We start from the raw sequence: 26,398 nt of genomic DNA on the forward strand, positions 1-26,398 counted from the left end.
ACCACCCCCAGGACTCCTAACTTCCCTCGAACTCTTCATCTCTAACTGCCGTCGAGACATTTACCACCTCAACCTCTCCACCCCTCTCACCCACTCCAACCTCTCCCCAGCAGAACGGGCAGCCCTCTGCTCCCTCCGCTCCAACCCAAACCTCACCATCAAACCCGCAGACAAGGGTGGCGCAGTGGTAGTATGGCGCACTGACCTCTACATCACCGAGGCCAGACGCCAACTCTCCGATACCACCTCCTACCTCCCCCTCGATCATGACCCCACACCCGAGCACCAAACCATCATCTCCAACACCATTCATGACCTCATCACCTCAGGGGACCTCCCACCCACAGCCTCCAACCTCATTGTTCCCCAACCCCGCACGGTCCGTTTCTATCTCCTTCCCAAAATCCACAAACCTGCCTGCCCTGGTCGACCCATCGTCTCAGCCTGCTCCTGCCCCACCGAACTCATCTCCACCTATCTGGACTCCCATTTTCTCCCCTTTGGTCCAAGAACTCCCTACCTACGTCCGTGACACCAACCACGCCCTCCACATCCTCCAGGACTTCCAATTCCCTGGCCCCCAACACCTCATTTTCACCATGGACGTCCAGTCCCTATACACCTGCATTCCACATGCAGATGGCCTCAAGACCCTCCGCTTCTTCCTGTCCCGCAGGCCCGACCAGTCCCCCTCCACCGACACCCTCATCTGCCTAGCCGGACTCGTCCTCACCCTCAACAACTTCTCTTTAGACTCCTCCCACTTCCTACAGACTAAGGGGGTGGCCATGGGCACCCGCATGGGCCCCAGCTATGCCTGCCTTTTTGTACGTGGAACAGTCCCTCTTCCACACCTACACAGGCCCCAAACCCCACCTCTTCCTCTGTTACATTGATGACCGTATCAGCGCCGCCTCTTGCTCCCCAGAGGAGCTCGAACAGTTCATCCACTTCACCAACACCTTCCACCCCAACCTTCATTTCAACTGGGCCATCTCCAGCACATCCAGCACCTTCCTGGATCTCTCAGTCTCCATCTCAGGCAACCAGCTTGTAACTGATGTCCATTTCAAGCCCACCGACTCCCACAGCTACCGAGATTACACCTCCTCCCATCCACCCTCCTGCAAAAATTCCATCCCCTATTCCCAAATCCTCCGCCTCCGCCGCATCTGCTCCCACGATGAGGCATTCCACTCCCGCGCATCCCAGATGTCCAAGTTCTTCAAGGACCGCAACTTTCCCCCCACAGTGGTCGAGAACGCCCTTGACCGCGTCTCCTGCATTTCCCACAACACATCCCTCACACCCCGCCCCCGCCACAACCGCCCTAAGAGGATCCCCCACATTCTCACACACCACCCCACCAACCTCCGGATACAACGCATCATCCTCCGACACTTCCGCCATCTACAATCCGACCCCACCACCCAAGACATTTTTCCATCCCCACCCCTATCTGATTTCCGGAGAGACCACTCTCTCCGTGACTCCCTTGTTCGCTCCACACTGCCCTCCAACCCCACCACACCCGGCACCTTCCCCTGCAACCGCAAGAAATGCAACACTTGCCCCCACACCTCCTCCCTCACCCCTATGCCAGGCCCCAAGATGACATTCCACATTAAGCAGAGGTTCACCTGCACATCTGTCAATGTGGTATACTGCATCCATTGTACCCGGTCTAGGCCCGAAACATCAGCTTTTGTGCTCCTGAGATGCTGCTGGGCCTGCTGTGTTCATCCAGCCTCACATTTCATTATCTTGGATTCGCCAGCATCTGCAGTTCCCATTATCAACGTTACAAGCTGGTTGCCTGAGATGGAGATTGAGAGGTCCAGGAAGGTGAGGGATGTGTTGGAGATGGCCCAGGTGAACTTGAGGTTGGGGTGGAAGGTGTTGGTGAAGTGGATGAACTGTTCGTGGTCCTCTGGGGAGCAAGAGGCGGTGCCGATACAGTCATCAATGTAACGGAGGAAGAAGTAGGGTTTGGGGCCTGTGTAGGTGCGGAAGAGGAAAAGTTCCACGTAACCTACAGAGAGGCAAAGTTCGTCCCCTCCCCCCACTGCATCACACAACCAGCCCAGCTCTTCCCCTCCACCCACAGCATCCCAAAACCAGCCCAGCCTGTCTCTGCCTCCCTAACCTGTTCTTCCTCTCACCCATCCCTTCCTCCCACCCCAAACCGCACCTCCATTTCCTACCTACTAACCTCATCCCACCTCCTTGAACTGTCCGTCTTCCCTGGACTGACCTATCCCCCCCCTACCTCCCCACCTATACTCTCCTCTCCACCTGTCTTCTTTTCTCTCCATCTTGGGTCCGCCTCCCCCTCTCTCCCTATTTATTCCAGAACCCTCACCCCATCCCCCTCTCTGATGAAGGGTCTAGGCCCGAAATGTCAGCTTTTGTGCTCCTGAGATGCTGCTTGTCCTGCTGTGTTCATCCAGCTTCACACTTTATTATTTTGGATTCTCCAGCATCTGCAGTTCCCATTATCTCTGATCTAATTGGCAGTGTTTGGCATGCATCATCTCAGCCATTGCCAGATAATTGCACAATCAGAGAAGGGAGGGAGAGAAAACAACCCTAGAGATTGATGTCTTTGAGCCAGGACCAAGAATTAATTTCACCAGCAACCAGAATTATGAAAGAGATTCTTCAGCAGTCAAACTAACACACCTTTACATGTTCAGGACTAGTCAAGACATGGGTGTTGATAATTTCACAGCAGATAGCTAAAAATTGACTTTTCTATGCCATCACTGCCAGAGAGTAAAGTCCCTTGGCATGTTCTAAAAGAAAAGAAACATAGAAAACAGAAGCAGTAGACCATTCTGCCCTTTGAACCTGCCCACCGTTCAATCTGATCGTGGCTGATCCTCTATCTCAAACACCAGATTCCTGTTTTCTCTCCATGGGCTGTGATTGCTTTAATATCTAAAAAATTATCAATCTGCTTCAGTGACCTAGCCTTCACAGTGTCCTGTAACAGCAAATGTTGGCCACCTGCTGAGTGAAGAAATATTTTCTCATCCTAGTCCGGACTAGCCTACCCTGTAGCCTGAGACTGTGACCCTTGGCTGTAGACTCCTCAACCAGGGAAAATATCCTCTCTGCTTCTAGGCTGTCTAGCTCTGTTGGAATTTCAACTGTTTTGTCTTCCTAATCTCCAGTGAATACAGGCCCAGTTGAACCAATCTCTCCTCATAGGATAGTCCTGGTTTTTTTAACTTCACTTGTGGGATGAGGGCATCACTGGCTGGATCAGCATTTATTGCCTGTCCCTTGTGCCGTTGAGAAGCTGGTAGTGAATTGTCTTCTTGAACTGCACATCCGGTATCAGCCAAGTGAGCGTTCTGGTGCACTCCCCTTATGTTAGGAAGACCAAGACTGCATGCAATACTTCTGGCACGGTCTTGCCAGTGCCTTGTAAATTATAATAAGTTATCCCTGCTTCTGAAATCAAAGAAGGTCAGCATGCCATTTACTTTCTGCATTCCTTGCAGCCTTTGCTTTATCCAGATCTATTTGTATATACACACTTCCCAAAATAATGCCGGGGTTCTCTGTTTTTCGCAACAAATTGTTTAACTTTCCATTTAACTGCACAGTACTGTATCTGCCCTATGTTTGCCCACTCACTCAAGTTCTCTAAATCACCTTGAAACTTCCTTGCTTCCTGCTCATAACTCACAGCACCGTGCCATCAGCAAATTCGTAAATATTGCAATATGTTCCTTCATCCAGGTCATTTATATAGACTGAATGGCTGGGGCCCAAGCATTATCCTGCTAGTTACTACTGTCTGCTCAGAAAAAGACTCATCTATTCCCACTCTGTTTCCTGTCTGACAACCAATTCTTGATCTGTGCAAATATATTACCCTTATTCCATATGCTTTAACTTTGTCTAAAATCTCTTATGAGGGACTGAATCAGAGCCTTAAAAAAAATCCAAATTAATTATATCCACTGGTTCTCCCTTATCTATTCTATAAGTCACATCTTCAAAAAACTCCAGTAGATTTATTAAGTATGCTTTGTCTTTAATGAATGTCGATATTGGTTTTGTCTAATCCTGTTCATGCTTTCTAAATTTTCCTCATCACATTTTTATATTAAACTCTAGCAAATAGCTAACGTTGAGTGAACTAGTTTGTAATATTGGAGTCAATAAAAACTGCAGATGCTGGAAGCCAGGGTCTATAGGTGTGAGGCTAGAAAAGCGCAGCAGGTCAGACAGCATTTGAGGAACAGGTACGCCAATGTTTTGGGCCAAAACCCTTTGTCAAGACTTTGACAGCCCCAACAAAGGGTTTCAACCTGAAATGTTGACTTTCCTGCACCTCGGATGCTGTCTGACCTGCTGTGCTTTTCCAGCTTCACACCTATAGACTCTAATTTGTAATTGTATCTGTTCTTTTTCTCTTCCTTTTTAAGTATTGGGATTACATTTCCACTTTCCAATCTGTAGGAACTGTTTCAGAGTCTCTAGAATTTTGTAAGATGATCACCAATGCATCCAATATTTCCAGGGCCGTTTTCTTTAGTTCCCTGGGATACGGATCATCAGGGGCTGGTGCCCTATTAATTTCCTCAGTACCATTTTCTTACTAATATTTATTGACTTAAATTCTGCTCTCCCACTTGAACTTTGGTTCCCTACCATTTGTGTCATCTTTTGCGATGGTAAAGCCAAAGGATATGTTCCAATCATCTGCTATTTCTTTGGTTCCAGTTATAATTTCCTCAGTTTCTCGCAATAAGAGATCGACATTCGTCTTGACTAATCTTTTTCTCTTCATGTATTTATAGAATCTTTATGGTCAGTTTCTATGTTACCTACAACCACACGCTCTCAAACTCTACTTTCCCTCTCCCAATCAAACTTCTTGTTGCTTTTTGCTGACTTCTTGTCAATTTTGCTTAATAACAAAGTGTGGAGCTGGATGAACACAGCAGGCCAAGCAGCATCTCAGGAGCACAAAAGCTGACGTTTCAGGCCTAGACCCTTTATCAATTTTGCTTGTTGCTTTTCTAGCAATTACATATGTCTGCTTTATCCCCAATTTGTTGCATAAGCCATGATTGAGATTCTTTCCTATAGATGCATGAAGTCATACAGCATCAAGACAGATCCTTCAGTCCAACTAGTCCATGCCGATCATAAATTCAAATATTTGCCCTCGTTTTGCCCATATCCCTCCAAACCTTTTCTATTCATGTAATTATCCAAATGTCCTTTAAATAGTATAACTGTGCCTGAATCAACAACTTTCTCTGGCTCTTTGTTTCACTTCCAAACCACTCTCTGTGTAAAGTTGCTCCGCATGTCTTTTTAAAATCTTTCTCCTCCCACCATAAAAATATGCCTCCTAGTCTTGAAATCTCCCACCCTAGGGAAAAGGCCTTTGTTATTCACCTTACCTATGACCTTCATGATTTTATAAATCTCTATAAAATCAGCCCTCAACCTCCTATGCTCCAGTGAAAAAGGTCCCAGCCTATCCAGCCTCTCTTTATCACTCAAACCTTCCATGCCAGGCAATGCCCTGGTAGATCTTTCCTAAACTGCCTCCAATTTAATACTACCCTGCTTTATTTCTATGCATTGGAAAATGAAATATTTGCAGGGCTGTGGGGAAAGGGCAGAGGAATGAATTAATTGAAAGTTCTTCCAAGGAAGGAGCATGGGGTATGGAGAGTGGAAAAACGCCACCAACATTGTATGATTCTTTGATCATAGTATCAATCTCTGATTTGCATATTGTATTCATGAAGTCCCCAGACAGTTTAGTGCAGCCTCGCCAATTTTAAACTGTTTAATTTATACCAACTGGTTTAATTTATTTTAACCTGTTACTGTATTAAGGCACTCCCAAGCAAACAGTTGAATGTTTTGACAGATGGTGTCTGACTGAGGGCGTGTAATATTTACCCTTAATAAAAAATTGTTTACATGAAATTATATGTCTGTGCATGCACCTTTGTGAACACCACTAATCACGCATGAGGCAGACTGATAGGCACCCAGTAGGCTGGGACCAAATGTGAATTGTTCAGCTGCATTTTTATTATATTCATGAAATTGAAGAACTCAATAAAAGCTACAGCAAATTTTGAGTTAGCCTTAGTGCCCTCTGTAACTGACAGAACAATCATCGACCCCATTCTTGTCCCAGTTCACAGGTTAAAATGAGTTGCCTTTAGATTCATTCCTGACATTCATTGTTGTAAATGCAAGGTTAGTACCCACCTCCCAAGTGTGATTGGACTATTGGAGGCCAAAAATGGAATATTGGATTATCATGCCCGAGCTTCAATGTACTAAGTCATTATGAATAAATGTTTCAACGGTCTCTTCATCAAGGTACCAATAACCTCCTTGGCCAAGTGCTCTCAACATTTCTCTACATTGAAATAGTCCAGTCAAGGCTATGTTGATGTGCATTTTCTAGAATTCCATGTTTGAAACCTCCTGCCAGTTTTCTGCCCGTCATACAGTATTGAAATGGCAGAAATCAAAGTTACAAAAAAAATCTGTGTGTCCATGAAAAAGGTAAACTATTCCTCCTCTTCCCTGTCAGTGTGCCTGCTCTTATACACACCATCTTCTTCCAGTGCCTGTCCACTGTTACCCAACTGGGCAGGACTATCTCATCTGGTTCTGTTCTGATCTATCCAATTATAGCCGGAGAATCATCTTTTTTCCACCTGCTCCTGCAGTCATCTCTGGTGTCCCCCTGAAAGCTTGGCTTTCTTCTCTTACTCATTGGATGTTGCCTTTAGAGATAACATCCAAAGTCACAATGTTCCTTTTCACATATATTATCTACAGTGACCAAACCCAGATGTTTTCTCCAGTTAAACACTCCTACAATTGAAGCCATTATTTTTGGTCCCTACCCCAAACTGCATTCCCTAGAAACCAACTCCATCCCTCTCCCACCCAGCAGTCTACCATTAACATGTTCCAGCCTTGTTCTTATATTTGATGCCTAGATGAATTTCAAGCCATGTCATAGAGTCGTAGAGAGGTACAGCATGGAAACAGATCCTTCCGTCCAACTCGTCCATACTGATTCTAAATTAATCTGGTCCCATTTGCCAGCATTTGGCCCATATCCCTCAAAGCCCTTCCGATTCATACACCCATCCAGATGCCTTTTAAATGTTGTAATTGTACCAGCCTCCACCGCCTCCCCGGCAGCCTGCTCCATACCGACACCAGCCTCTGCATGAAAAAGTAACCCCTTGGGTCCCTTTTAAATGTCCCCCCTTTCACCATAAACCTCTGCTGTCTAGGTTTGGACACCCCCAACCCAAGGAAAAGACCTTGTCTATTTACCCTATCCATGCCCCTCATGACTTTATAAACCGATATAAGGTCACGTCTCAGCCTCTGTTGCTCTAGGGAAAAAAGCCCCAGTCTAGTCAGCCTCTCCCTATAGCTCAAACCTTCCAGCCCTGGCAACATCCTTGTAGATCTTTTCTGAAACCTTTCATGACATCCTTGCTATAGCAGGGAGACCAGACTTGAACACAGTATTCCAAAATTGTCCTAGCGAATGTCCCGAACTGCCACAACATGACCTCCCATCTCCTATACTCAATGCATATGCCAGCAAATCAAACACCTTCTTTGCTATCCTATCTACCTGTGACTCCACTTTCAGGGAACTACGAGCCTGCACTCCGAGGCCTCTTTACTCAACAACACTCCCCAGGACCTTGCCATTAAGTGTATGAGCCCTGCCAAGATTTGCCTTTCCAGAATGCAGAACTCACACTTATTCATGCCTGCAACAAGACTGCCTATTTCCATGTAACATCACCCAAACTTTGTCCCTGTGTCAGCACATCTGTTGCCAGAAATCCCATTTATCCTTTCTTTTTAACCAATTTCAATGTGCATGGTCTTGGCACGTAGGATAGCATGGTGGCTCAGTGGTTAGCGCTGCTGCATCACAGTTTAATTCCAGCCTTGGGCGACTGTCTGTGCGAGTTTGCACATTCTCTGCATGGGTTTCCTCCCAGTGCTCCAGTTTCCTCCCAAATCCAAAGATGTGCAGGTTAGGTGCGTAGGCCATGCTAAATTGCCCATAGCATCCAGGGATGTGTAGGTTAGGTGGGTTAGTCATGGGAAATACAAGATTACAAGCATAGGGTGGATCTAAATGGGATGCTCTTCAGAGGATCAGCATGGACTCAATGGGCCAATTGGCCTGTTTCCACACTGTAAGGCCTCTATGATATGTCTTCCAAATTCTATCATCTGTGACCTTAAGATTGTCCAAAACTCTGCTGCCAATGTCGTTAACTCCCACAAAGTCCCAATTAACTATCCCCTTGTTCTCGCTGATCTTTGAGTCCTGGTCAAGCAAGATCCTGATTTTAAAATTCTCATCCTTGGTTTGAAATCCTTCCACAGATGTATCTCTCCCTATCTCCATCATCTCCAGACCCTCAACTCACTGAGATATTCCTCTAAATCTGGCCTTGTCTCAGTCTAATTTTATTTGCTCCACCTTTGGTTGCTGTTATGTATGTTCATTGCTATGATGTCTTGGGTACACATGAACAAGGAACAAGAGTAGGCCACTCAGCCCTTTGAGCCTGCTTCACCACTGAAGAAGATCATGGCTGAGATAGTAGGAACTGCTGATGCTGGAGAATCTGAGATAATATGGTGTAGAGCTGGATGAGCACAGCAGGCCAAGCAGCATCAGAGGAACAGGAAAGCTGAAGTTTCGGGCCTAGACCCTTCATCAGAAAGGGTCCAGACCGGAAACAACAGCTTTCCTGCTCCTCTGATGCTGCTTGGCCTGCTGTGCTCATCCAGCTCCACACCTTGTTATTTAAGACCATGGCCGAGTTTGTTTTACCCTCAGCTCTACTTACCTGCATATCCCTCATAACTTTTAATCTCCATGGTACACAGGAATCTATCTAACTTTGCCTTAAAAATATTTAAAGGTCTGTATCCATTGTCTTTTGAGGAAAGGATGTTCAAAGATTGTCAACCCTCTGAGAGAAGTAAAAGGTTTCCTCATCTCTGTTTTATGTGGTTGACCCTTTATTAACTCCTATGTTTAGATCCTCCCACGAGAGAAATATCCTTTTCGTATCCACCCAATCAAGTTTCCTCAGTACTTCAGGGTAGACGCACTATCACCATCCTTATTACTGATATTAACCTAACTGCTGATTCATTAGGGGCAAGGATACCCACGCAAACTCGTAGGCAATGAACAGTAAATCAGTTGATTGCATATTACCTAAGCGGATATTACGTTACATGTAAATACATAATCGTCTCTTGTGAAACATCAGGTTCAACTTGAGAGTAAGTTTCCATTACATTAAAACCTTCTCACCCAAAATTAATAACAAGCACAAAGTACCAATGAAACTCTAGAAATTCAGCTTGGCTTCTCGCAGGACAATCCTTTATGTCCTAACAGGTGTACTCAAACTGTCAGTCAATCCTTTTTGTACTAATTGACTCATACAACAATTGTCAAGTCTTCTGTTACCTTAGTCCTAAACTCTGGAATTCCCTCCCTGCAACTCTCAACCTCCTTATCTCACTTGCCTCCTTTAAGACGCTATTTAAAACCTACCCCTCTGAGACCAAACTTTCTAGCATCTGACTTGAAATGCCTGTACCTGGCTAGGTATCATGGTTCAGAAGCTTCCTGTGCAATGCCTTATTGCAGCGCAGTGCACTAAATATAAGTTTCAGTTGTTGTAATTGAATTAACTAGTAAAAATTCCAAAACTGTTTTCCCGGAGGAATAGAACAAAGAACAAAATTACAGCACAGGAACAGGCCCTTCGGCCCTCCAAGCCTGCACCGATCAAGATCCTCTGTCTAACCTGTCATCTATTTTCTAACGGTCTGTGTCCATTTGCTCCCTGCCCATCCATGTACCTGTCCAAATATATCTTAAAAGACGCTAACGTGTCTGCGTCTACCACCTCCACTGGCAACGCGTTCCAGGCACCCACCACCCTCTCTGTAAAGAACTTTCCACGCATATCTCTCTTAAACTTTCCTCCTCTCACTTTGAACTCATGACCCCTAGTAATTGAGTCCCCCACTCTGGGAAAAAGCTTTTTGCTATCCACCCTGTCCATACCCCTCATGATTTTGTAGACCTCAATCAGGTACCCCCTACAATCTCCGTCTTTCTATGAAAATAATCCTAATCTATTCAACCTCTCTTCATAGCTAGCACCCTCCATACCAGGCAACATCCTGGTGAACCTCATCTGCACCCTCTCCAAAGCATTCACATCCTTTTGGTAATGTGGCGACCAGAGCTGAACACAGTACCCCAAATGTGGCCGAACCAAAGTCCTATACCTAGTATCATGGTTCAGAAGCTTCCTGTGCAATGCCTTATTGCAGCGCAGTGCACTAAATATAAGTTTCAGTTGTTGTAATTGAATTAACTAGTAAAAATTCCAAAACTGTTTTCCCGGAGGAATAGAACAAAGAACAAAATTACAGCACAGGAACAGGCCCTTCGGCCCTCCAAGCCTGCACCGATCAAGATCCTCTGTCTAACCTGTCATCTATTTTCTAACGGTCTGTGTCCATTTGCTCCCTGCCCATCCATGTACCTGTCCAAATATATCTTAAAAGACGCTAACGTGTCTGCGTCTACCACCTCCACTGGCAACGCGTTCCAGGCACCCACCACCCTCTCTGTAAAGAACTTTCCACGCATATCTCTCTTAAACTTTCCTCCTCTCACTTTGAACTCATGACCCCTAGTAATTGAGTCCCCCACTCTGGGAAAAAGCTTTTTGCTATCCACCCTGTCCATACCCCTCATGATTTTGTAGACCTCAATCAGGTACCCCCTACAATCTCCGTCTTTCTATGAAAATAATCCTAATCTATTCAACCTCTCTTCATAGCTAGCACCCTCCATACCAGGCAACATCCTGGTGAACCTCATCTGCACCCTCTCCAAAGCATTCACATCCTTTTGGTAATGTGGCGACCAGAGCTGAACACAGTACCCCAAATGTGGCCGAACCAAAGTCCTATACAACTGCAACATGACCTGCCAACTCTTGTATTCAATACCCCGCCCAATGAAGGAAAGCATGCCATATGCCTTCTTGACCACCCTATTGACCTGCGTTGTCACCTTCAGGGAACAATGGACCTGAACACCCAGATCTCTCTGTTCATCAATTTTCCCTAGGACTTTTCCATTTACTGTGTAGTTCGCCCTTGAATTTGATCGTCCAAAATGCATCACCTCGCATTTGCCCGGATTGAACTCCATCTGCCATTTATCTGCCCAACTCTCCAGTCTATCTATATTCTGCTGTAATCTCTGACAGTCCCCTTCACTATCAGCTACTCCACCAATCTTAGTGTCATCTGCAAACTTGCTGATCAGACCACCTACACCTTCCTCCAGATCATTTACATATATCACAAACAACAGTGGTCCCAGCACAGATCCCTGTGGAACACCACTGGTTACAGGTCTCCAATTTGAGAAACTCCCTTCTACTACTACTCTCTGTCTCCTGTTGCCCAGCCAGTTTTTTTATCCATCTAGCTAGCACAGCCTGGACCCCATGTGACTTCACTTTCTCCATCAGCCTGCCATGGGGAACCTTATCAAACGCCTTACTGAAATACATGTATATGACATCTACAGCCTTTCCCTCATCAATCAACTTTGTCACGTACTCAAAGAATTCTACTAAGTTGGTAAGACATGACCTTCCCTGCACAAAACCATGTTGCCTATCACTGATAAGCCCATTTTCTTTCAAATGGGAATAGATCCTATCCCTCAGTATCTTCTCCAGCAGCTTCCCTACTACTGACGTCAGGCTCACCGGTTGATAAATACCTGGATTGTCCTTGCTAACCTTCTTAAACAAGGGGACAACATTAGCAAATCTCCAGTCCTCCAGCACCTCACCTGTGTCAAAGGATGCTGCAAAGATATCTGTTAAATCCCGGCTATTTCCTCTCTCGCTTCTCTCAATAACCTGGGATATATCCCATCTGGACCTGGGGACTTGTCCAGATTAATGTCTTTTAGGATACACAACACTTCCTCCTTCCTTATGTCATCTTGACCTAGAGTAAGCAAACATCTGTCCCTAACCTCAACATCTGTCATGTCCCTCTCCTTGGTGAATACTCTTGCAAAGTACTCGTTAAGAATGTCACCCATTTTCTCTGACTCAGCGCATAACTTTCCTTCTTTGTCCTTCAGTGGGCCAATCCTTTCTCTAGTTACCCTGTTGCTCTTTATATATGAATAAAAGGCTTTGGGATTTTCCTTAACCATGTTTGCCAGCAATATTTCATGTGTTGTGATTTATGACCATACCATTCTCCTGGATCAAACAGCCAATAACCCTGTTCCTTACAGTACAACAAAGAAAGCTCCTGCATAAAATTAAGATGTGTGGTACTAAAGCGATCAAAGAATTATACAATGGTACAGCACAGAATGAAGCCATTCAATCTAACAACTCCATGTCAATTCTTTTGTAAAACAAATTGGTTAATCAGCCTCCTTTGCTCTTTCTTCGTAATCCCTGTAATTATTTTCCCCATCAACTCTTCATCCAATTTTCTTTAAAAATACCATTGAATCTTATCAGACTCTGCATTCCAAATCCAAATGACTTGTTGCGTAAGAATGTGTTTTTTCTCATTTCCTCCCTGAGTCTTTCATGATACCACAGTTTTGATCAGAAGTTGGTGCAGAAAGCAGCGTTGTAATTAAGTAATAGATGTTTCTTCATACTGGAGTAATGTAAATGGTAATATTCCAGGCCTGCTCCCTGGGACCAATGATTCAAATCATGCTGATCCCACCTCCAAGCTGCCTTCTCAGGTATGTGTCATGTCAGCATATGAGCTGGTGACTGTGAGGATCAGATTTGGGTCTCATTGCTTCTTTATCCAACGTTGACACTTGTTTGTACCTTTCATGGTGACACGGAACTGGGAGCATCTCCTGGTTATTTGAATGCAAAAACTGCAAAGAGTAAGGGTTATGGGTGAGAGAAGGAATGAGATGACTGGAAATCCAGTGTTGCTCCCTGCAGTTTATACTCTGTACCATGATGTGAGGTAATGATGAATAGTCAATGTGATTGTACAAAAGACAAGCGAACGTTATTACCCTGTATGGTCTCAGTAACTTTAGCTGCAAAAGGTTCAGTCACTGCCGTACCAATGATTCAGAACAATGCCTCTTCCAACGATACAGTAGTGCAGTTGTGCCTGTCCCCATCAATTCTGTTCCTTCCTGTGATGTGGCTTGTTGGGATATACTAGAGAATGAAGTGAATGTGTTGCATTGGATGATGCTCTAGTCACAGATGAACAGCTGGAAGCACGTTGAAACTAACAAGATATGGGTCTGAATAAAAACTGAAAGAACTGCGGATGCTATACATCAAGAACAAAAACAAAGTTGCTGGAAAAGTTCAGCAGGTCAGGCAGTATCTGTGAAGGAAAAACAGAGTTAATGTTGCAGGTCCGGTGACTCCGTTCTGAGGAAGGGTAACCAGACCCAAAATGTTAACTCTGTTTTTCTGTCACAGTTGCTGCCAGACCTGCTGAACTTTTCCAGCAAATTTATTTTTGTTCAAGATATGGTTTGGAGGTTTGCATCAGTGATAGGTGTGTGAGGATAGAGTATATGAAGGCTAGGCATGGTTCCCGGTGGCTCGGCATTGCTCATGAGTGAGGGATTGGCATGTGATACATTGTGTGAGGTTGCTGGTGTGTTGAGTAAGCGATGACTACTAACCTGACTACTGCTGTGAGTCCTTGAAGTTTTTGCAACATTGTAACAGGGCCCGACTTCCATAACTATCTGCAGGTATTCCCATCATACTGTTTCCCTGAAAGGCCTTCTGGCTCCCAATAATAGTATAGTGTCTATTCTCACTTCCACTCTTGGGCAACGCTATGTCAGAGAACCTAGAATTGCCTCTCCCTCACCATTTGCTCAATTGGTATCAATTTTCCCTTGTGACAAAAACTTACCAAAACAGTCCTAACAACTTCTGAAGACAGGGTGCAACTTGCCATTAGAAGGGGAAGGTTGTTTTTCAGAAGTGTAGACTGGTTTTAACTAATGCTTGTCTTGCATGTACTGGGGCCCCTTGCTGCCTGCATCACCTTGATCAGGCTTGTGTAAGCATGCATCACTCTCACCATACTGGCAATCTAAAGAATAATTTAAAGGGGTGTGTTGGAAAGGATAGGAGAGTTGGACTGAATCTTTAGCTCTTTCAGAGAGCCAACGCAAGCAAAGTGAGAGGAGAGATTTTACACTATGAGTTAACATCGTATGAGTCAACAAATGTATTAGTTGTGTATATATCATTTTACAATTTCAGATTGTATGTTTGATAGAACGTAATACCTCTTGGCTTCGAATGACAAGAGAGAAATAGAACTGAAGGAGAAACTTCTCAGACATCCTTGCACTAGTGAGTGATTCTCTTTTATTTTAATCACATGATCTCAGATAACTTGGTCTCCTTTTCTCTAAAGTCAGCAATTTCTGTAAAGTTGGAATGTGACATTTTCCATTACTCTGCTCTGTGTTTTATTGAGTGGCAATTTTGTTTTTATTGTAACCCTGCCTCAAACCCAAATATAGTCATAGCGTGCATTACATGGAATTATGTGGAATTGACTGCATGGATGCACTAAGCCTAAACTGGTCACAGAGTCATAGAATTGCACAGCATGAAAACAGACCCTTTTGCCCAACTCATCCATGCTGATCAGATATCTTAAATTAATCTAGTCCCATTTGGCCCATATCTCTCTAAATCCTTCCTATTCATGCTCTCTACTACTGTTTCTGCTGTCCTATGTAAATCCTCTTCCACGTTTCTTCATCTAACCCTGTCCATATATTCTTCTACTCCTTTCCCCTCCATGCGCTTACCCGGCTTCTATGCTAGTCGCCTCGACTACTTAATATCCTTGCGGGAAATCAGTTTTTTTTTAATTTCTTGTTGGCTTTATTAGAAAATTGGAGCTTTTGCATTAACCCAATGTGGAATCATTTCAATCTCTACCTTATTCAACTCCTTCAAAATTGTAAGAACCAATACTAAATTACCCCTTATCTTCTCTTTTCCAGAGAAAATATTCCAAGCCTGTTCAGCATTTCCTAATAATTATAATCTCTCAGTTCATGTTGAAGCTTATGGAAATATAGAAAGGAGGTGCATTATTAGGCCATTCAGCCCTTCAAGCCTGCACCACTATTCAATGTGATCATGGCTGATCATAAAATCTCAGCATCCTATTCCTGCTCTCTCCACATACCCTTTGATCACTTTAGCTGCAAGGGGCCATATCCAGCTCCTCCTTGAATATATCTAATGAACAGATCCCAACAGCTTCCTGTGGGAAAGAATTCCACAGGTTCATAACTCTCTGAGTGAAGAAATTCTTCCTCATCTCAGTTTGAATGGTTTACTCCTTAATTTTAGACTGTGGCCCCTTGATTGAGGGAGCAGGTGAGAGGGGCTGAATAGCCTATTCCTGCTCCTAACTTGTGTTTGTATGTTCTGGTACAGAGCTTGCAGCTTCCCCGGCGCCTATATGATACTTAATATGATGTGATTTAAATACTGAAATTATCTAATCTGGAGGTAGACAGATTTTTGAAATATCAGGGACATGAAAAGGGTGATGCCAGGGACAGATCAGCCATGAACTTGTTGAATGGAAAGGCAGGCTTGAGGGGCTGAATGGCCTACTTCTGGTCCTATTTCTTTCATTCTTCTACAACACTGGTGCAATATGGAGACCAGAACTATGCACAGCACTCCAAATGTAATTGAACAGTCTTTGTAGGTTTAATAAAACTTTTTTTTATAACATTGGAAATGTCTTTACAGAATGTCAGAGAGTAATGCCTAACTCAAAACATCTACCCTTTACTTTTTCTGTTCATTTGTTATACCGTGACCTTTGTCAATCAGCCAGAAGTCAGGTTCATGATCTGATCAAGGTGTGAGATTTCACCTTTATAGGCGTACATCATATACACATTACAAAACTTCTACTTGCTTTGTTATTTGTTTCCTTGTAAATTGAAATAATCATACCATTTAATACAGACTGAGTGCATCTCACCATGTGAATTGGAATGATACCATACTGGCTCATTGCAAGAGGTATTGCATTCCAGCAAGACAAACCAAGATAGCAACACTCCCCAGGGCCCTTCCATTATCTCTGTAAGCCAGGGCTTGTCTTACACAGATAATGGAAAGGCTCTGGGGAGTGTTGCTGAACAGAGAGACCATGGGATTCAGATGCATCTTTCCTTGAAAGCGGCATCACAGGTAGACTGGGTCATAAAGAATGTGTTTGGTATGCTCATCCTCGTCCTCACCCTCAACAACTTCTCCTTCGATTCCTCCCACTTCCTACAGACAAAGGGGGTGGCCATGGCCCAAGCTATGCCTGCCTCTTTGTAGGTTACGTGGAACAGTCCCTCTTCCACACCTACACAGGCCCCAAACCCCACCTCTTCCTCCGTTACATTGATGACTGTATCGGCGCCGCCTCTTGCTCCCAAGAGGAGCTCGAACAGTTCATCCACTTCACCAACACCTTCCACCCCAACCTCAAGTTTACCTGGGCAATCTCCAACACATCCCTCACCTTCCTGGACCTCTCTGTCTCCATCTCAGGCAACCAGCTAGAAACTGATGTCCACTTCAAGCCCACCAACTCCCACAGCTACTTAGAATACACATCCTCCCACTGACCCTCCTGCAAAATTTCCATCCCCTATTCCCAAATCCTCTGCCTCCGCCACATCTGCTCCCAGGAAGAGGCATTCCACACTTGCACATGCCAGATGTCCGCGTTGTTCAGGGACTGCAACTCCCCCCCTGCAGTGGTCCAGAACGCCCTCGACCGTGTCTCCCGCATTTCTCGCAACACATCCCTCACGCCCTGTCCCCGCAACCACGGCCCTAAAAGAATCCCCCTCGTCCTCACATACCACCCAACCAACCTCCGGATACAATGCATCATCCTCCAACACTTCCGCCATCTACAATCCGATCCCACCACCCAAGACATTTTTCCATCCCCACCCTTGTCCTCCTTCCGGAGAGACCCACTCCCCTCCAACCCCACCACACCCGGCACCTTCCCCTGCAACCACAGGAAGTGCTACACTTGACCCCACACCTCCTCCCTCACCCCTATCCCAGGCCCCAAGATGACTTTCCATATTAAGCGGAGGCTCACCTGCACATCTGCCAATGTAGTATACTGTATCCACTGAACCCGGTGTGGCTTCCTCTACATTGGGGAAACCAAGCGGAGGCTTGGGGACCGCTTTGCAGAACACCTCCGCTCGGTTTGCAATAAACAACTGCACCTCCCAGTCGCAAACCAGTTTAAATCCCCGTCCCATTCCTCAGACGACATGTCCATCATGGGCCTCCTGCAGTGCCACAATGATGCCACCCGAAGGTTGCAGGAACAGCAACTCATATTCCGCTTGGGAGCCCTGCAGCCCAATGGTATCAATGTGGACTTCACAAGCTTCAAAATCTCCACCTCCCCCACTGCATCACGAAACCAGCCCAGCTCATCCATGCCTCCCTAACCTGTTCTTCCTCTCACCTATTCCCTTATCCCACCTCAAGCCACTCCTCCATTTACCACCTACTAACCTCATCCCGCCTCCTTGACCTCTCTGCCTTCCCTGGACTGACCTACCCCCTCCCTATCTCCCCACCTATACTCTCCTCTCCACCTATCTTCTCCTCTATCCATCTTTGGTCCGCCTCCTCCTCTCTCCTATTTATTCCAGTTCCCTCTCCCCATCCCCCTCTCTGATGAAGGGTCTAGGCCCAAAACGTCAGCTTTTGTGCTCCTGAGATGCAGTTTGGCCTGCTGTGTTCTTCCAGCTCCACACTTTGTTACCTTTGTTTGGTATGCTTGCCTTTATGGGTCAGAGCATTAGGTTAGGAGTTGGCTTGTTATGTTGTGACTCTACAGGACAGTAATGAGGTCATTTTTGGAATACTGCATACAGTTCTGGTCACCCTGCTGTAGGAAGGATATTAGATTGGAAAGGGTACAGAAAAGATTCACAGGGATATTGCCGGGACTGGAGGATTTGCGTTATAAGGAGAGGCTGGAAAGGTTGGGACGTTTTTCCCTGGAGTGTAGGAAGTTGAGGGGCCACCTTTTAGAAGTCTTTTCCCAGTGGTAGGGAGTTCAAAACTAGAGGGCAGAGATTTAAGGTGAGAGACTTAAAAAGGAAAAGAGGAGCGACTTATTCATACAGAATATGTTACCTACATGAAATGAACTGCCAGAGGACATGGTGGAGGCAGATACAATTACAACATTTACCAAGTACATGAATAGGAACGTTTAGAGTGATATGGGCCAAATTTAGGCAAATGGGACTAGTTTAGTTTTGGAAACCTGCTTGGCATGGACGAGTTGGATCAAAGGTCTATTCCTGCACTATATGGCTCTGTGACTCTCTATGACTGATGGGGAATCCCAGTATGAAGCATTATATAAAATTACCCAGATCTCATGACATGCAATGGCATTACCATGACTGAATCCCCACTATCAACATTCATGAGGTTAGCATTGAACTGCACTAGCTGCATGAAATATGGCTAGTAGGTGGCATGGCCTCTCAGTGGTTAGCACTGCTGCCTCACAGCGCCAGGGACCTGGGTTTGATTCCACCTTCAGGCAGCTATCTGTATGGAGTCTGCACATTCTCCCTGTGTCTGTGTGGCTTTCCTCTGGGTAGTCTGGTTCTCCCCCCCCCCCCCCACAGTCCAAAGATGTGCAGCTATGTGGATTAGCCATGGGAAATGAAGGGTTACAGGGACAAGGTAGGGGTTGGGTCTGGTGGGATGCTCTTCAGAGGGTTTGTGTAGATCCGATGGGCTGGAAGGCCTGCTCCCACACTGTAGGGATTCTCTGATTCTATGAGAGTAAGTCAGAGGCTGAGAACCATGCAGTGAGTAATTTACCTCCTGACTCCACAAACCTACTATCTATAAGGCACAAGTCATAGAACGTTCACCACTTGACTGGATGACTGCAGCTCCAAAAGCCCTAGAAGAAGAAAGCTTGGCACCATCCCAAAAAACAAACATCCACTTGACTGAACCGCATCCACAAGCGTTCACTCACTCCAACACCAACCTACTTACTACAAGATGCATTGCCAAAATTCATTCATGCTCCTTAGACAGCACCTTCCAAAACCACACCCACCACCATCTAGAAGGACAAGGCCAGTAGATCCATTGGAACACCACCCACCAACTTCAACCTCCCCTCCAAACCTCTCACCATCCTGACCTGGCCATATATCATTGTTCCTTCAATGACATTGGGTCAAACTCCTGGAAGTCCCTCCCTAAGGGTATTGTGGGACAACCTACAGTACATGGACTGCAGCACTTTAAGAAGGCAGCTCACCATGACCTTCTCAAGGGCCACTAGAGATGGGCAATAAATATTCCCCCAACAAAGACACTCACCTGCTATGAATGAATAGTAAAGATAACTTACCTAACTTCTCATTAAACTCGTCCATGCTGTTTTCTTCAACACTGCACGTGGAAGCAAGTTCTACACTCTCATCACTGATGTTTCTTTTTACTTCCCTATAGGTTGTCTTGATCAATATCTAACATTGATGACCTGTAGTTATGTTGTTTCCCACAATTGGAACCGTTGAACTAGGTTTAATTTGACTCCATGGACCTCCCTCTCCTGGCTATATGAGACAGTCCTGAGTAGCCCACCCACAAACTGATGATGGACCAGCAGCCGTTTCATACTGGGCGCACCAGTAACTGGATGGCAATAAAATGATGTATTTATATGAGCAAAGGCGAGTGGTGTGAGACAGAGACGGACAGAACATTAATGATAACGATGCATCTATGCAGGCAATATAAGATAAAGCCACCATAGCTTTACCAGGCCATATGGTTGATCTCTCTTTAGTGAGATGACTGGTGGTAATTAAACCTGAGGGTCACTGTGCCCCAGGTGAGGGAAAGGCTCAGAAGAGTCCTTCATTGTAATGGCTACTTCACAGTAACCTCAGCAATGCAAGAATTGAACCCACACTGTTGGTATTACTGAGCTACGTCCAGCCAACTGAGTTAACCAGTCCCTATAGTTGCACAGAGATAGTAAGAACTGCCGATGCCGGAGTCAGAGATAACACAGTGTGGAGCTGGATGAACACAACAGGCCAGGCAGCATCAGAGGAGCAGGAAAGCTGATGTTTTGGGTCGGAACCCTGGCTGCCTGGCCTGCTGCGTTCCTCCAGCTCCACAATGTGTTATCCCATAGTTGCACAGGGCTGCTCTCATTATAGTGAGACAACTGGTCGCAGGTTTAACCTGAGGTTCAGCATGGTTGAGGCAAAGGACCAGTTTGACGAGGAGGCCCCTTCACGGTAATTTCAGCCAATGCAGGAATTCATAAACCAGTCACCTAGTCAACAAAGCTAACCGACTCTAAATTGGGAGATATGTGCCAGCATCTGAATGGTCTTCCTTCCTCCACCAACAACTGCAAAAATTTAACTCATCATTTATCTCATAGTTGTTTGTGGGACCTTGCTATTGTACATTTGGTTCTTGCGTCGCCCGTGTTACAAAGGTCAAGGAGCTTTGTGATATTATGGAAGGAATAACAATCCTTGCTGAAGGTGTCGTGTTCAGCAGAGTAGATAAATGCTTAGTGTTGCTTAACAATTCTGAGCATTTTGTTTTAAGATTTTAGTTTGGAAACATATTTCTTTTGAAGATGCATTTTATTTCCCTTTTTGATCAAAAAGTCCTGGATGATTGGTCTTATCTGTGATGCACTTAAACAGTCATTAAAGTTTCCAATATTTAGCCAACAATAAGTGAGCAATGGTGAGTCAGATTACTACATGTGAATATTATGCAAACTTTATTACTGTGGGAGTTTAAGAATCATTCCACAAACAAAAATATCTATGTCTCTTATAAGGGTTTAACTGCGTCTCCAAATATGATCATGCACATGCATTGTTGTAACTTTTGACCCAAATTATATCTGTAGAGGGATAGGAGGGATGGTGGCCTTTTCTCCTCGGTCAGCCCTGGAATACTTGGGTTTGAGGGCAGGCTTGGTGATTTGCGATCTTATCAAAGCCTTTATTGAAGTAGGGTGACGTGCAGAAGTGGGCCAAGACTGGAATTGAGGCTCTGGAAAAGCCTATTACTAGTGAAATATTCTCTTTTCTAAATTTCTATGATTGAAACAGTTCTTCCTGAAATACAACAAAATTGTGTAAGCACCTATTTCATCACTGCTGATGCTGAAATGGTTAGGAGGATGTGAATCTAAAAGAAAACTGGCGGAAATTATTAGAATGGAAATTATGTGTGCGACAATCAATGTATCAACAGAATACCTTAATGTGTCATATTTTTGTTAACCATTTCAATAAAGTCTTTCTCTAGTTAATTCAATTGTCTCCATTGCAATGTAAAAACTAATATGTGGAGACAAGTTAACATAACAAGCCTAGGAAATAGAACAGAAATGCAACATACAACCTTCAAGCCTGCTTCCCTGGTTACTATAATCATGGTTAACCATCAGCCTTAACTCAATTTGGTCACTGACTCGAAACATCCTTAGCAAAACTATGTCTACCTTGACTTTATACATACATAATAGAACTTCCAAGCTCTGAGGGATGAACAATTTCAAAGATGCACAGTCCTCCAAGTGAGAACACTTCTCTTTGTCTCTGTTCTAAATGAGTGTCTCTTTATAGCAATGCTCCTATGTTCTAGATTTCCCACCCAGAGGAAGCAAAGTCCTGCCTGCCAAGCCCCTTCGGAGCCTTGTTTGTTTGGATTAGATCATTGTTGGACAGTCCTATGTCCCTGAGATATTAACACAACTTCACATCAAGTGGCATTCTGGTGTCCAATTACTTAGTTCACCCCCAGTTACTCTTTCTGTGTAATGTAGTCACTGTAGTCAGTCATCTCTGCATAATGTACAGTTGGATCAGTAACCAAATAGCCCAAGCTATGTGTGTACATCTATGATATTGTATCATTGTCAGTTTCGTAAATAAATTTCAGATAACTGACTCACAAAGGGCCAAAATGTGTGGGGTATGTGTTTTGTGGACGAACACATAAAAAATGCTGACCGCACATGTGTACTAAAAGTTACTAACGGCTAGTCAGGACAGGTAGCTAATGGCCATAAGTGAACGTTAAATGTGGAAAACGTGACAGCAATACCACAATTGTGAGAAATTATTTTTTTCTCTAACAGTGATCCATCAACATGTCTGAGTTCAGAGCTGAACTTAATAAATACCACTAAAACTAAAGTCTGTGAAGCACATGGAGCAGACTGGGGTGGCACGGTGGCTCAGTGGTGAGCACTGCAGCCTCACAGCACCATGGACCTTTGTTCAATTCCTCCCTTGGGTGACTGTCTGTGTGGAGTTTGCACATTCTCCCTGTGTCTGCATGGATTTCCTCTGGGCATGCTGGTTTCCTCCCACAGCCCAAAGACGTGCAGTTTAGGTGGATTGGCCGGGCTAAATTGCCTGTAGTGTTCAGGGATGTATAGATTAGGTGGGTTATAGGAGGATAGGGTCTGGGTGGGATTCTCTAAGGGTCAGTGTAGACTTGTTGGGCTGAAGGGCCTGTCTCCACACTGTAAGGATTCTATGAATATTCTACTTCAAATGAAAACAGGAGTTGTTGGAAAATCTCAGCAGGTCTGGCAGCATCTGCGGAGAGCAATCAGAACTAACATTTTGGTTCCAGTCACCTTTCTTCAGAGTATTCTATCTCTCTGCGTAAAAAGAGAAAAAAACAAACAAAAGAGACTGCTGATTACAAGTTTTTAAAAAAACTTTTGAATGTCCTGAAAGGATAGTTTTGAAGCACTCATTGAAGAAAACACTGTTTAAAACAGGAGAAAAAAAAAATCAGTTTTGTACTTTGTAAAGGTTTACCTGTGTCCAGCTATCATTGATCCACCATTTTCTTTATCAAAATCAACATCCAAATCAGATCTTCACAGAGGAGTCCTTTAAGATCTGAATCACAAGTTGTCAGATACTAAGCATTTTTCCAAGTTCAATCTCTTTTTCGAGATTCCTTCTGCAAAAACATACTATTCATTTGGTGGGATGATCACCAGCATGTTTGTCAATCTCTCAAAAATGCAGTCCATTTCAAATTATGATTCTGTCGACATGACCACATTGGAAACAGATGCATCCCAGAAAGACTGGATTTCATTCTCAAGACCTAACTATAACTCAGGCTAACTACTCCAACAATGAAAGAGAGACCCTGGCTATCATTTTCTGGACACAAGAGTCTCATACATAACTAATTGGTAAGCATTTAATTGTTCACACAGGCTAAAACCCCTTAGAAATGATCTATCAAAAACCTTTAGATTCTGCAACTACATTTACTTGTGAAGATACGACGGTATGATTTAGAAGTACAATACCAGTCAGCTTCCTAAATGACCATCTCTAATGCTCTTTGTCAGCACCCAACCCCACTGAGAATGAACTAATAAGTAGATATTATTGCATGTGAACTGGAAGACATTCCAACCATCAACCTTGTAATTTTGTTCACATTTTCACCAAACTTCTTTTTGTGAAACAAATTAAATCGTTATTGCAATGATAGTCAACACATTGTAGACAACAGGAAAGGTGAACAAACCCCTAGGCCCAGATGAGTTGTTTCCTAGGCTGCAGTTTTGATTGACTGATAGATTGATTTTATTGTCATGTGTACTGAAATACAGTGAAAAGCTTTGTTTATGAGAGGAGCAGGCAGACCACTGCAAGCAAGTATGTACACATCAGAAAGACTTAGACACGTATAGGTTACATTACAGATTAGGTTATTTGAGGCCAGAGTTCATTCAACAAACTGATAATGGCCAGAAAGAAGCTGTTCCTGAGCCTGATTTGTATGTGTGTTCAGGCCTCTGGGAAATTATAGGGACCAAATCTTTAAATTGTCTCTAGCTACAGGGAAAGTGCCAGAGGACTGGAGGGTAGCTAATGTGCTCCTACTTTAAAAAAAAGAAGTAAACCAGAGAATTATAGATCAGTCTAACATCAGTGGTAAGGAAACTATTGGAGAATATACTGAAGCAGAAAATTAGTCTCCATTTAGAGAGGCAAGGATTTGATCAGAGAAAGTTTACATAGCTTTGTCAGAGAGAGGTCATGCCTAATAACCTGGTTGAATTTTCCGAGGAGGTGACCAAGTGTGTGGAAGAGGGTAGAGAAGCTGATTTAGTTTACGTGGATTTCAGCAAGGCCTTTGACAAGGCCCCACATGGAAGCCTGGTAAAGAAGATAAAATTTGTGGAGTCCAGGGTAACTTGACAAGTTGGATCTAAAATTGATTTAATGACAGGAGACAGAGGCTGGCGGTAGAAAGCTATTTGTGTGATTGTAGCACAGTGCGCATTGGTGTACCACAGGGATCAGCATTGACTCCCCTCTGTTTGTGATTTTCAGAAATGATGTAGACTAGAATATGATGGGATGATAGTACTTACGTTTGTGGATGACACAAAGATTGGCTGGGATGTTGACAGTGCGGAAGAAGGTATTAGGTTACAGGAGGATATAGATTGATTGGTTAGCTGGACAGATGAGTAGCAGATGGGATTTACAAAGAACAAAGAAAATTACAGCACAGGAACAGGCCCTTCGGCCCTCAAATCCTGCGCCGAACGAGATCCTCTGTCTAAACCTGTCATCTATTTTCTAAGGGTCTGTATCCCTTTGCTCCCCGCCCATCCATGTACCTGTCCAGATATATCTTAAAAGACGCTAACGTGTCTGCGTCTACCACCTCCGCTGGCAACGCGTTCCAGGCACCCACCACCCTCTGTGTAAAGAACCTTCCACGCATATCTCCCTTAAACTTTCCTCCTCTCACTTTTAACTCACCCCTAGTATTTGAGTCCCCCAATCTTGGGAAAAAGCTTCTTGCTATCCACCTTGTCTATACCCCTCATGATTTTGTAGACTTCAATCAGGTCCCGCCTACAATCTCCGTCTTTCTAATGAAAATAATCCTAATCTATTCAACCTCTCTTCATAGCTAGCACCCTCCATACCAGGCAACATCCTGGTGAACCCCCTCTGCACTCTCTCCAAAGCATCCACATCCTTTTGGTAATGTGGCGACCAGAACTGTACACAGTATTCAAATGTGGCCGAACCAAAGTCTTATAGAACTGCAACATGACCTGCCAACTCTTGTACTCAATATCCCGTCCGATGAAGGAAAGCATGCCATATGTCTTCTTGACCACCCTATTGACCTGCGTTGCCACCTCAGGGAACAATGGACCTGAACACCCAGATCTCTCTGTACATCAATTTTCCCCAGGACTTTTCCATTGACTGTATAGTTCACTCTTGAATTAGATCTTCCAAAATGCATCACCTCGCATTTGCCCAGATTGAACTCCATTTGCTATTTATCTGCCCAACTCTCCAGTCTATCTATATTCTGCTGTAATCTCTGACAGTCCCCTTCGCTATCTGCTGCTCCACTAATCTTAGTGTCATCTGCAAACTTGCTGATCAGACCACCTGCACCTTCCTCCAGATCATTTACATATATCACAAACAACAGTGGTCCCAGCACAGATCCCTTTGGAACACCACTGGTCACAGGTCTCCAATTTGAGAAACTCCCTTCCACTACTATCCTCTGTCTCCTGTTGCCCAGCCAGTTTTTTATCCATCTAGCTAGCACACTCTGGACCCCATGTGACTTCACTTTCTCCATCAGCCTGCCATGGGGAACCTTATCAAACGCCTTACTGAAGTCCACATCTATGACATCTACAGCCTTTCCCTCATCAATCAACTTTGTCACGTACTCAAAGAATTCTATTAAGTTGGTAAGACATGACCTTCCCTGTACAAAACCATGTTGCCTATCACTGATGAGCCCATTTTCTTTCAAATGGGAATAGATCCTATCCCTCAGTTTCTTCTCCAGTAGCTTCCCTACCACTGACGTCAGGCTCACCGGTCAATAATTACCTGGATTATCCTTGCTAACCTTCTTAAACAAGGGGACAACATTAGCAATTCTCCAGTCCTCCGGGACCTCACCTGTGTCTAAGGACGCTGCAAAGATATCTGTTAAATCCCGGCTATTTCCTCTCTCGCTTCTCTCAATAACCTGGGATAGATCCCACCGGACCTGGGGATTTAACCCAGATAAATGTGAGGTAGTGTACTTTGGAAGAAGGAACAACA

The 26,398-nt window shown here is 44.4% G+C and overlaps 1 long non-coding RNA gene across 4 annotated transcripts in view; it reads left to right on the top strand.

Annotated features, from left to right (window-relative positions):
- Nucleotides 1-26,398, top strand: part of LOC125456275 (uncharacterized) — a 200,273-nt gene that overhangs the window by 105,303 nt on the left and 68,572 nt on the right. The window contains exon 2 of one of the 4 annotated variants that reach the window (XR_009446078.1): nt 14,412-14,504. The exons of the other annotated variants lie outside the window; for them this stretch is intronic. This is a non-coding gene — a long non-coding RNA (uncharacterized LOC125456275). The remainder of the gene's footprint in view (nt 1-14,411; nt 14,505-26,398) is intronic. 4 annotated transcript variants of the gene reach the window in all.

This window comes from Stegostoma tigrinum, chromosome 8 (assembly GCF_030684315.1).
Source record: "Stegostoma tigrinum isolate sSteTig4 chromosome 8, sSteTig4.hap1, whole genome shotgun sequence".
NCBI lineage: Eukaryota > Metazoa > Chordata > Chondrichthyes > Orectolobiformes > Stegostomatidae > Stegostoma > Stegostoma tigrinum.